The 13,347-nt window shown below is 39.9% G+C and overlaps 1 long non-coding RNA gene across 1 annotated transcript; it reads right to left on the bottom strand.

Annotated features, from left to right (window-relative positions):
- Positions 1–3,698: 3,698 nt before the first annotated feature.
- LOC141646125 (uncharacterized) lies at positions 3,699–4,328 on the bottom strand. The gene is made up of 3 exons (XR_012545361.1): positions 4,207–4,328; positions 3,952–4,081; positions 3,699–3,844 (listed from the first exon to the last, which is right to left on the bottom strand). It is a non-coding gene; the product is annotated as an uncharacterized LOC141646125 (long non-coding RNA).
- Positions 4,329–13,347: the final 9,019 nt, after the last annotated feature.

The raw sequence follows: 13,347 nt of genomic DNA on the forward strand, positions 1-13,347 counted from the left end.
GCTTTATATGGCAGGAAGTGTAGGAGTCCTGTTTGTTGGGATAACAGTGCTGAAGCTATAATCTTAGGACCACAGATGGTGCAAGATATGATTAGACAAGTACACTTGATTTGCCAAAAGATGAAAAAAGCTCAAGATAGACAAAAGAGTTACGCGGATTTGCATCGCATGGACATTGAGTTTGCGGTAGGTGACAAGGTCCTCTTGAAAGTGTCACCTATGCGAGGAGTTATGAGGTTTTCCAAGAGAGGAAAGTTGAGTCAGAAGTTCATCGGCCCTTATGAGATTTAGATCGGATATGTGAAGTAGCCTATTGGCTAGCGTTACCACCATCGCTTGATCGGGTCCATAATGTGTTTCATGTGTCACAACTTCGCAATTATGTGAGTGATCCGTCATATGTACTTGAGTTTGAGAATATCGAGTTAGATGTGGCTCTAACTTATGCAGAGGTTCTAAGGAGATCTTGGATCGTAAGGTACGCAAGACAAGGAATGGTAAAACCGTCTTGCTTAAGGTTCTATGGTCAAATCACAACGTGGAAGAAGCCACTTGGGAACTGGAAGAGGCTATGAGAGAGTGCTACCCACACCTGTTTTATCAGGTATGTTTGGTTACGGGGACGTAACCGTTGTCTTTTAAGGGAGGGTAGGAGATGGTCGCATGCATGTTTTGGGCTAGTTTGAGGTCGAGATGGTTGTGTTGTCAGTATCTTTGAGCTATAGTTGGGTTGTTTACTCAGTCATAGTTGGTGTTGTTAGTATCTTTGAGTAGTTGGTGTTACTTTTGTTTTGGGTATGGTATGAACTTCGGAGACGAAGTTAGTTTTAAGGAGGGAAGACAGTAATACCACGGTTTTCTAGTCCTTGGTTACTCGGTGGTGTAATACTACGGTTTTATGAGTCTCTGGGTACTCTATCGAGTGGCCTTACTCTGTCGAGTAAGGGTGTGTTGCGTTTTAAAATAGTTTCTGACCTGTTGGGTACTCGATCGAGTAACCTTGATACTCGATCGAGTAGGGGGCACTTGATCGAGTATCTCAGCTACTCGATCGAGTAGACGGTTTACGGGGGGATGATTTGTCGGGTTTTGTTAATAATGTGATTTGGTATATAATTACTTCCGTCACTTTCTTTAAACACTTTTATAAACCTAATCACTTTCAAAGAGAAAACAAACTACGTTCTTCGCATCAATCGCATTGTTGGCAAATCCCGGAGCTTGGAAGGTCGGATTTCACCTTTCTTTATACCTTTGTGATCCTTGCGTCGAGGGTAAGATCTACGTACCGTTTTTATAGTATTTCGTTAAAGTTAGTTAAACCCTAATTTGGGGATTTGGGTGTTTTGTTGTATTTCGTGATTGGTAGTGATTATATGTTTGTATGTTAGGAGGAGGATTCGTAGAAGAAGCCTTTTGATATCAGCTGTTGAGACCGTCTGACTGTGTTGCTTTCCAGGTAGGGTTTCCCTACTCAGTATTAGTCCCATAATGTGTTGTTGGTGTTTTGTGGTTGTTGAATATTATCATACTCGTATTGTGACGATTGTTGGATTTGGTTGTTGATAGTAGTTGTGATTGTTTGTATCTGTCTGTGTTCTTCGAGGCACGTGCCTGGCTGAGTGGAGTCACTTACGGGAGTGGCTTCATGCCCATTATTCGCCTTCTGTGGAACCCGCCACAGAAGGGATATGCACATTTAGGAATTTGGGTTTATCGCTCGACGGAGATGAGCGGGGATTTGGTGGGTACGGCTGCGGTCCCCCACTGGCGGCGTGGAGTGACCTGTTGCGATGGGCACTCTGGCAGGGCTACACACTTTAGTGTGTAGTCAGTATTGTGGAGTTGGGAATGGAGTTCGGAGGATATCTGTGATGCTTGAGCTGTTTGTTTACTGTGTTGTTGGATGATATAAATTGTGTGATTAGTACTGACCCCGTTTATTGTTTTAAAAACTATGGTGATCCATTCGGGGATGGTGAGCAGTTGTTGAGCAGGTATGAGTCGAGTTACATGGGATAGCTGGGATGATACCACCGTCTGATGATAGAGTCTTCCGCTGTAGCATGATAGTTTCTCAAACATTTCTTTTAGCTGAGTAGACAGTTGGTTTTAAGAACATGTAACGGTATTTTGGTATTTTGTTTTGGATTGTAACCTTTCACTAAAGTTATACTATTTAAATGTTGTTTCTTTATTGTCTTATGATTATCATTGCCTCGGGCAACCGAGATGGTAGCATCTTTATACCTGAGTGGTCCTGGTAAGGCACTTGGAGTCACTACAAAAAGAATTAAAACAGGCGACCGATTTTGGCGACTGAAATCAGTCGCTAAAATCAATTTGGCGACTGAAATCAGTCGCCAAACGTCAGTCGCGGACCTTAGTCGCCTTTTCTAACTTTGGCGACTAAAGTTGGTCGCCAAATTTGGCGACTGAAAAATCAGTCGCCAAATGACAAAAATGGCGACTGAAAAAATAGTCGCCAAATTGGCGACTGATTTTAGGTAGTCGCCAATTTGGCGACTGGATTTCAGTCGCTAAATTTGGTATTAGTCGCCAAATTTGGGTGACATAGCCACTTTCACTGAGAAACTTTGGCGACTGAATAAGAGCTTTGGCGACTGTAATTCAGTCGCCATTTTGGCGACTACATTAAATCAGTCGCCAATTTGGCGACTGAAATTCAGTCGCCAAAGCCCTTTTCAGTCGCCAAAGTTGCTGTATGTTTTTGTGGTTTTTTTCGTTTTCAATGCTAGCCAACCTGCATACAACGCCATACATCAACCCAAATTTCATCGCCATACATCCCAAATTTCAACACACACAACACCATACATTTCAACCCAACACCTCCCTTTTTCTCAAACTTCATTTCATATATTGAAAATGAAAGTTTTACAAGCTAAGCTATTCTAATGTTCAAGTCTAAAGTTCAAGTTTTACAAGCTTACATGCTAAAATCATCTAACTTGGAAGCCAACACCGGCTCCACTCCCCCCATGTGGACCATGCGGATCATGTGGATCGTATTTGGGTCTAGGTCCGGGGTTACAACCTTGCCACCAATTCTCAAACATTTCCATTCTTTCCTTCATTTGGCGGAATTCTACATCACGTTTGGCATCACGTTCATCACGCTCTCTTATTTGACCTCGAAGTTGACTAATAATTCCCGGTTGATACGTGTTGCTGGGAATTGTTGAAGTCGATCTCCTACGCGTTTTCTCATAGAAAGCCGGTGTTGAACTTCCGGTACCATACACGTGCCCTTTCTTGAAGCCATCCACCAACTCATACCATATGTCATTATCAGGTTTTTCTGGATTGGCGGCTTTTTCTTGTTCAAATGCTTCCTACAATATTAAACAAATGGTTGTAAGTTAATATGGTAACCACCTTATATACGACATTTTAAAAGAGAATAAATTAACAAAAATTAAGTGTTAGGGAAAACTTACATATAATTGCTTGTCTTTTGGCTTAGTCCAACTTCTAACCCCTTTGTGGTCAACCCGGAATGCGTGTCGTAAACAGTTCGCACCGTCGCAATCGGCATTGACTTCTTCTTTCCTTTCTGAATGAAAAAAAAAACATACATGTTAGAAAATCAACAAAAAATCTAATATAAAATAAACATGTTGCATTGAAAACCAAAAAAAGTGTGAAATAATAGACAAACTTACACCCAATACACGATCCCAGAACGATCGTGAACCCGCGAAATGAGTAGGCTCGTTCACGGCATCTTCCTTTCCTCCTTTTTTGTTGAGGGATGCTTGCTTAGACTTCTTCTGAAAAGCTTCACTTTTGGTATGCTTTATTAAGCCTTCATACTTGTCACCTGCAATTACACATATGAAATCATAACTAATAAGTTACTGATATTATTTATAATATAAGAGAGTATATGCTAATTAATACAAATAACAAAACAAGTTAATTAAATACCTTTCATGTGCTCTGGTTCCTTCGGGCGCCTGATCGTCTTCCAGATCACGTCCCGATATCGTCGAGTACCGACGTCATTGTACCTGTTACGGACATTCTGTTCTTGAGACGGTGACCAAGCAAATGATAGCTACAAAAAAAAAAAGCGACAAAATTTCATATTAGTATAAAATAAAAGTATAACCTTGGTTCTTAAAAAATTTATCAAAATTAATTATTTGGTTTCTAAAACAATGAATTACGGAAAATATATACCCGAAAGTTATTGAACCACGCCTCTTTTTGTGCATTAGAAGCTTGTGTCCACGATGTAGGAATTGGACCCACGAAATTAGTCTTCGTGCTTTTCGTGACACCTCGTACCACGCAATCGTCCATAAACCTGCATTTATTTTGAACATGTAAAATTAGAAACAATTATTATTTTACAAAAAAAAAAAATAGTAGACTAATAAAGAATAAAACTTACCATAATTCCGCCGGCTCAAGAATCATCCGATGATCCGAAGTGTACCGTATCGGCACCCGTACTGGCTCGTTGGTAGCGCCAGTCTCCTCACCGTTACCGTCACCGTCTGTCTGCATCGGACCCTCCTGCACAAACTCCTCCTCCTCCTCCGCACGCGTACTCTGTCCAGAACCTGAGCCGCCTCCACGCTTCCTACCTCGACCGCTCCACCATCGCGATAATACAAATAAAAATTAACACTAATAATGATAAATGAAAATTATACAGACTTCTAAATTTTAATAATTTACTCTTGAGGAATACAAAATTATACCCATCTAATCATCTTCATCTCCAAACCCCTCGTCCTCATCCTCATCCTCATCCTCATCCTCATCATCGTCATCATCATCATCATAACATCTTCCTCTCCAAACCTCTCGTCCTTCCTCCTCCTTTTCTCCTTCTCCCTTCTCCTCCTCACCTCCTCTTCCCCCCTCCTCTCCTCCTCTTCTTCCCTTCTCTCCTCCTCCTCCGCCTCATCCTCCCCCGACAGTCTCTTTTCCACATCATAATATTCTTCCTCTTCCATGTCTTCACTATCTTTATTCTCATTCTCATAGTTGATTTCATCGGATGGAGACAAAAGTGTTTCATTTGAAACGTTTTCTTCTTGGAAAAAAGTTGTATCAACTTGTGACCGTGCCTTTGTCTTAAAGATTGCACACCACGCATTTTGATTTCTATCATTTGTTGTGCTTGGATAAGTAGCAAAATACACTTGATGAGCCTGATGTGCAAGTATAAATGGATCATACTTAGAGTATGTTCTAGTACGATTCACTTCTACAAGCTTGTATTGTTCATGTACTCTCATTCCAATACAGTAATTATCCTTCCAGTCAACCTTGAATAAGACAGTTTTATAAGCTCGGTCACGTCCATTATAACTAATTTCAAAGATATCTTCAACTATACCATAGTATTCGTTGTCATCAAGAGAAGAAATAGTAACCCCCCAATTGCACCTAGCCTTACCTTTACCGTGATTGAATGTTTGAAAATTAAACCCATTAACCGAGTATCGATTCCACTTCTTACCATTTTTGATGGACCAAAAGCCAAACTTCTTATCAAATCATCTTGAATATTCAACTCAATTATATGTTTCTGAAACCATGATGGAAATTGGTCCTCATGTTTGTCCCAAACATCATCCTTACTTATATTAGGATTCCTCTGAATGAAATCATTAACAAACTGTGTTTCGTATGACTCCAAGAGGTCACAATTAGATAGCACGTAAAGGTGGGCACGATTATACTCCTTATCATCCAAATATCTTGTTTGCCCCTTTGATGAACACCCTTCATCATCTTGAGTTTGAAAAAATTCGGGTAAACTTCCGTCTATTTCATCCGGTTTCTCAACATTCAAGTTTTTTGCTTTGGTTTCTATATGTTTTTCAAAGTAAAGAGAACAAAAGTTTGCAATCTCTTCCGTTAAATAAGCATTGCATATAGAACCTTCCACCCTAGCTTTATTACCAATTTTTTTCTTCAAATGATTAAGAAACCTATAAAAGTTAATGATGAGTTTTATTAATAATAAAGTTAACATATAATAAATAGATTAGTTATTATTATTAATTTTAATTTAAAAGTAGCTAGATTATCTGAATTACCTTTCAAATGGATACATCCACCTATATTGGACGGGTCCCCCAACTTTGACTTCATATGGCAAATGAACCGGTAGATGCTCCATGGAATTAAAAAAATGCAGGAGGAAAGATCATTTCAAGCTTACACAATATCTGTGGTATTTGCTCTTCCAGTCATCAACACATATTGAAGAGGCACATAAATCTCGGAAGAATTGACTAATCTCAACAACTGCATTCCAAACGTTTGTCGGCACGAGGTGTTTCAAAGCAACGGGTAATAATCGCTCCATGAAAACATGACAATCATGACTTTTCAAGCCTTGCAACTTCAGCTTCTTAAGATCAACACATCGACTAAAATCTGATGCATACCCATCAGGAAACTTCAAATTTTGTAACCACTCACACAATACCTTTCTCTTAGCTTTGTCGAGAGTGAAAATGGATGTTGGCTTAGACCCGTCGCCGCGAATGTGTAATTTGGGACGATGACAAAATTTCTGCAAATCTTTTCTAGAAGCAATGCTATCACATTTTTCACCTTCTACATCCATGATCATGTCAATTAGTTGCTCAAAGAAATTCTTTTCTATGTGCATTACATCCAAATTATGTCTTATCAACATTGTGTTCCAATAAGGAGGGTCCCAAAGAATGCTTCTTTTAAACCAACCGTTTTTCTGCTTTTTCAATTCTTTAAATTCTTCCTCGGTACCATCAATAGGGGATGGTAAATCATATACCATCTTCCATATCTCATCCCCAGGCACTCGTTTTGGAGGGGCATCAAGCACCTCTTTACCTTTTGTGAAAGCTTTCTTGTTCCTCCTATGTGGATTTCCCTCTCGTAAGAAGCATCTATGACAATCAAACCAGCTTATTTTCTTGCTAGTGGGAAGCCAAAATGCTTTACTTTCCTCCATGCAACAAGGACATGCTTTTTGTCCTTGTGTAGACCACCCAGATAGCATACCATAGGCGGGAAAATCATTTATTGTCCACAAAAGGGAAGCTTTAAGTTGAAAATTTTGTTTTTTAGACACATCATAAGTTTCCACCCCAACTTCCCACAAATATTTCAACTCCTCCACCAATGGTTGTAAATAAACATCCAAATTACGTTTCGGGCTTTTTGGTCCGGGAACAATAAGTGACAAGAAGATAAATGGTCTTTTAATACATAACCAAGGTGGTAAATTGTATGGTGTGACCATAACGGGCCAACAAGAATACTTCCTCCCAAAATTACCGAAAGGATCAAATCCATCCGTACACAAGCCAAGTCGTACATTGCGGGGTTCCTTGGCAAAATCAGGATACATCTGATCAAATCGTTTCCATTCTTCCCCATCACTAGGATGACTCATCTTCCCCGGAGCACGTGGGTTTTCTTTGTGCCATCTCATTTGTTCGGCAATGTTTTTAGTGGCATAGATTCTTTGAAGTCTTGGTGCGAGAGGAAAGTAAAACAATTGGTTACATGCTATTGGTTTCTTACCCTTTTTGACCCTCTTACTACCGTTGCCTTTTTTCAACACCAAAATTGTATCTCCTTCACTTGTCTCGTATCTATCCGCCCCACAATCTTTACATTTGTCAAGCAAAGCATCATCTTTCCAAAATAGCATACATCCTTCAGGACATGCATCAATCTTTTCATGCGGTAACTGAAGACCTTTAACTACTTTTTTGGTAGTATAGAAACTTCGGGTCATGATATTATCATCGGGGAAAGATTCCTCAAGGAACGAGGCAATGCCATCAACAGCAACAAATGGCATATTAAACTCACATTTCAAGGTAATTAGCCTAGAAGCGGCTTGTAACAATGTCATTCTGCTTCCTTCATACAAAGGTTTTTCTGAGGCTTTTAACATGTCAAGAAAGGCTTTTGCTTGTGGGTGTGGCGGTTGTTCTTCAGAAATGGTTGTATGGTCAGCACTATTAAAAATAGTGGAATCCATAGCATCAACAACCATCTCTCTATATGGGTTCTCATCATTTTGTATTTGTTGGGTGTGAGCTTGTTCATGAATTGGAGAATATGCTTCTCCATGTGAAATCCAATTGTAATAATTTGGCTTAAACCCGTTTATAATGAGATGTTCTTCTACTAGCTGGTATTTCAGGTTTTTGCATTTGGCACAAGGACACCTAAGTTTTTTGTCTACCAAGTCATATTCATCTTGTTGTTTAGCAATTTCAATAAACTCGCTAACACCCTTTATAAATCTAGCGGTAGGACGTCTTTTCTTATTGGAATGGTCTAATCTTCCTTCATACATCCATGAACGTTCCAATCTCTTCATTTTAAGCTAAAGAAGACCCCACAATAATTTAAACATTTTTAAAAAATAACAATAATATTACATACAAAATTTAAACATTATACTCCACATTATACAATAAACATATGAAAACAATATATAAATATTGTCAATAAGTAATCCATCTTCGAATGGGGTCCTTATCACTCCAACCTAAACCCGTCAATGTACGTTTCAAGTCACTAGCAAACACACTTGTAATTTATTAATGAGGAAAAAATTCGGCAGCAATTCCCTTTAGTTCTCCAAATACACATCTATGTAGAATAACTAATTACTCCACATATACATGTATTCGGAGAACATTAAAGGGATCGCCACCAAACTCATTCCTCATTAATAAATCACAAGTACGTGTTTACTACCTAAATGACTTGAACGTACAAAGACGATCCCAAAATGGGGACTATTCAAGAATTACTCCTAATGAGTAATTCTTGAACGGGTACTAAGTCAACATCAAATCAAACAACAAACACAATCAAGTACTAAATTAATTAAGTCAATCAATAGCACAATTCAACCACATAATAAAGGTTTCTATCCTAAAGTCCGTAGCATAATTTGAACTAAAATTAGTAAATTTAAAAGGTAAATGGTAAGAGGAGGTTACCTAATCAAGTAAAAGCAAAAATGAAAAGAAAACAAGAAAAAGCGGCTATCACAGACGGTGGTGCCTAGCGGTAGCGGTGACAACCCCGAAAAGAGAAAACAAAAACAAAAAAACAAGGTTATTCAACCTCAATTCATCAATAACATGAATTATCAAACTAAATTTATCAAAATCAGGTCCTAAAGAAGGTTCCACTTAGCTAATAGCTAATTTCTCTTAATCCAAAAGACGGTTCCACTTAGCTAATTCCATTAATGCAAAAGACGATTTCACTTAGCTTAATATTAATAATAATACGACGGTTTCACTTAACTTAGTAATAATAATAATAATAATATTAATTAAGACGGTTCCACTTAGCTTAATACTAATGATAATGAGACGGTTTCACTTAGATACCAACACCAAACACCACCCCACGATCCACCCCAACCACGGCCGACCGCCGGCCGACCACCACCCACCGAACCACCCCCACCCATAACCCTAAACCAAGACAAAAACCCCTTTAATCATTCCCTTTTAATTCAAACACAAATTAAACTAAATCTAACTACAAATTAAACTAAATCTAACTACAAATTAATCAAACATACTGACTACAAATAAATCTAACCAACTAACCACAAATTAATCAAACTAACTACAAATTAATCTAACAAATTAAACTAATTAAACTGAAATTAAACAAAAACAACTAACCTAATTAAAGAGGGTGGATGTGGCGGTGGAAATGGCGGTGGAAATGGCGGTGGAAGGGTGGTTGTGTGGTGTTGTTGGTTGGTTGTGTCGTCGTCGCCGTTGTTTCGCTCTCCCGACTTTTTTTTTTGTTTCGTAAAGAGTAAAGTATGAGAGAGGCTGGTTTCTATTACAAAATTTGGCGACTTAATTTCATTTTGGCGACTTAATTTCAGTCGCCAAATTTGGCGACTACACATATTTCAGTCGCCAAATTTAAAAACTCGGTCGCCAAATTGATTCCCTTTTTAAAAAATGACAGCCTGGTTTCTATTAAAAAAATTGGCGACTGAAATTCATTTTGGCGACTGAATTTCAGTCGCCAAATTGGCGACTACACATAAATCAGTCGCCAAATTTAAAATCTCGGTCGCCAAGTTTGATTCCCTTTTTAAAAAAGATCGCAAATTGGCGATCGATTTGATCGCCAATTTGAAAATCAGTCGCCAATTTGGCGACTAAATATATCAGTCGCCAAATTTCGGTCGCCTGTTTTAGTTTTTCTTGTAGTGAGTATGGGGGTGTTACAAAATGGTATCAGAGCGACGATCCTGAAACATGTAACCAATGAATCTAATGAACATAGGGAGTCAATTAAAATGAACCCGGGGTAAAGGTTGTAGGAGCTAATGCAAAGACTTGGGAGACATCCTAAAGTCGCGAACTCGCCCTACATTTTGAACCGGTCACATGGGGGGTATATGCCAAGGTCGTATGTGATGTTTGCTAGTTTGTATGCAATGTGACGATACATGTTGTGAATTGTTGGATGTTGGGAGTAGAAGATTGAAACTGTGAATGAAAGGTTGGTGAAGTATATGAAAATGTTGTTTGAATAAGAAGCATGTTGGATGTTTATTATGTGGCATTTGATAACATGAAATAGTTGTTTTGTTGATCATGTGAAGAGTTGTGTAGAATTGCATGCTTAACTATATTATAATGCTGAGTTTATAAAGTTGTATAGTATGTTGGGATATGTGAGATAACATGTGGGTAGTATATACGAGTCAGCATGACTCGATCGAGTAGGGGATACTCGATCGAGTAGGTGAGGTACTCGGTCGAGTGGGTCTGACTCGATCGAGTGGGTATTTGACGTTTTTATAACCAGAATCGTGTTTTTGGGCACTCGATCGAGTACATAGGGCACTCGATCGAGTAGGGGGTCACTCAATCGAGTAGTTGTGCTACTCGGTCGAGTATGTTAGAGTGCAGAAGGTCTGTTTAGGGTCTGATGTCGAGGCACTCGATCGAGTATGGTGGGCACTCGATTGAGTAGCCTCTACTCGATCGAGTAGGTTTAGGCACTCGATCGAGTGTGTTCTGGGCAGTCTGCTTTTGTGTTTTGAGGTTTTAGTGCGTATGTTTATATCTACCCTTTCTTATATAGTTTCAAGATGCCGCCCAAGAGAATGTGGTGATGCCGTTTGGGTTATCTAATGCACCGGCTGTGTTTATGGATTTGATGAACAGAATCTTCAGACAGTTTTTGGACAAGTTTGTAGTGGTGTTTATCGATGACATCTTAGTCTACTCCAAGACTAAGGAGGAGCATGAGGAGCATCTGAGGATTGTGTTGCAGACTTTGAGGGAGCATGAATTATATGCTAAGTTGTCCAAGTGTGAGTTCTGGTTAGAGAAAGTTGCTTTTCTGGGGCATGTGATCTCTAAGGATGGGGTAGCTGTGGATCCGGCAAAGATTGAGGCAGTGACAAAGTGGGAAGCACCAAAGAATGTTGCTGAGATCAGGAGTTTCTTGGGTTTAGCTGGATACTACAGACGGTTCGTGAAAGATTTCTCCAAGATTGCTAGACCTATGACAGCGTTGATGAGGAAAGAGAACAGGTTTCGTTGGGATGAGAGTGTGAGACGGCGTTCCAAACATTAAAGGAGCGTTTGACCACAGCTCCTATCTTAGCATTGCCTGAAGGGATCGAAAACTTTGAGGTTTATACAGATGCCTCAAAGAACGGGTTGGGATGTGTGTTGATGCAGAACGGTAAGGTGATTGCCTATGCTTCTAGGCAATTGAAGCCGTATGAGGAGAACTACCCTACACATGATCTGGAGTTGGGTGCGGTGGTGTTTGCTCTCAAGATATGGAGACATTACCTTTATGGGGTGACCTTTAAGGTATTTTCGGATCACAAGAGTCTCAAGTACATCTTCACTCAAAAGGAGTTGAACATGAGACAGAGGAGGTGGATGGAGCTGATTGGCGATTATGACATAGACATTATCTACCATGAAGGGAAAGCCAACGTTGTTGCAGATGCTTTGAGTAGGAAGAGTGTACATTCTTTGTGTACAGCTCTATCTTTGATGAGATTGAGAGATGAGGTGGGGAGGTTTGGGATACATATGATGCAGAGAGGGGATGCCATGGGAGATTTGACAGTGAAGCCTGATCTTTATGATGATATTCGGGGTAAACAGGCGTTGGATCCTAAGATGGTTGAGTGGAGAGCTGGAGTAGAGAAAGGGACAGTGTCTCTATTCTCTATTCATACAGATGGTAGTTTGAGGTTTGACGGTAGGTGGTGTGTCCCTAATGATGAGGAGCTGAAAAAGACAATCATGACAGAGGCACATTGTACACCGTATTCAGTACATCCAGGTGGTGACAAGCTGTACAAAGATTTAAAGAACACGTTTTGGCGGCCTGGGATGAAGAAAGAAACAGCTGAGTTTGTGGCTCGTTGTTTGACATGCCAGAGAGTTAAAGGGGAACAGCGATGACCACAAGGTAAGATTCAGTCTTTAGAGGTACCTGAGTGGAAGTGGGAATCCATTTCTATGGATTTTATCGTGGGTTTGCCAAAGAGTCAACAGGGTAACAATATGATATGGGTAATAGTGGATCGACTGACCAAGTCAGCTCACTTTGTGCCAATGAAAGATACATGGACTAAGGCACAATTAGTTATGGCTTATCGGAAGAATGTGCTAAAGTTACATAGAGTCCCTAAGGACATAGTATCTGACAGAGATGCGAGATTTATCTCAAGGTTTTTGAAGGAGTTGCAGGAATCTTTGGGAACAACTTTGAAGATGAGTACAGCGTTTCATCCTGCGACAGACGGTCAGACTGAGAGAACGATCAAGACTCTTGAGGATATGTTGCGAGCTGGTGTGATGGACTTTGGTGGTAGCTGGGAACAGAGGTTGGATTTGATAGAGTTTTCTTACAACAACAGCTATCACACTAGCATTGGTATGGCACCGTTTGAGGCCTTATATGGGAGGAGATGTAGGAGTCCGATTTGTTAGGACGAGCTTGATCTTGAGGCAAAGATGGTTCTAGGACCAGAGATGGTGCATGAGATGGTTGAACAGATTAAGATGATCAGGGAACGGATGAGAGAAGCTCAGGATAGGCAAAAGAGTTATGCAGATCTACATCGCCGAGATATAGAGTTTCAGGTTGGGGACAAGGTTCTTCTGAAAGTGTCTCCTATGCGTGGGGTTATGAGATTTGGGAAGAAAGGCAAGCTGAGTCAGAAGTTCATCGGGCCTTATGAGATCTTAGAGCGGGTTGGAGAGGTTGCATATCGTCTGGATTTACCAGCTGCGTTAGAGAGAGTGCATAATGTGTTTCATG

The sequence above is a fragment of the Silene latifolia genome, chromosome 3 (genome assembly GCF_048544455.1).
Source record: "Silene latifolia isolate original U9 population chromosome 3, ASM4854445v1, whole genome shotgun sequence".
NCBI lineage: Eukaryota > Viridiplantae > Streptophyta > Magnoliopsida > Caryophyllales > Caryophyllaceae > Silene > Silene latifolia.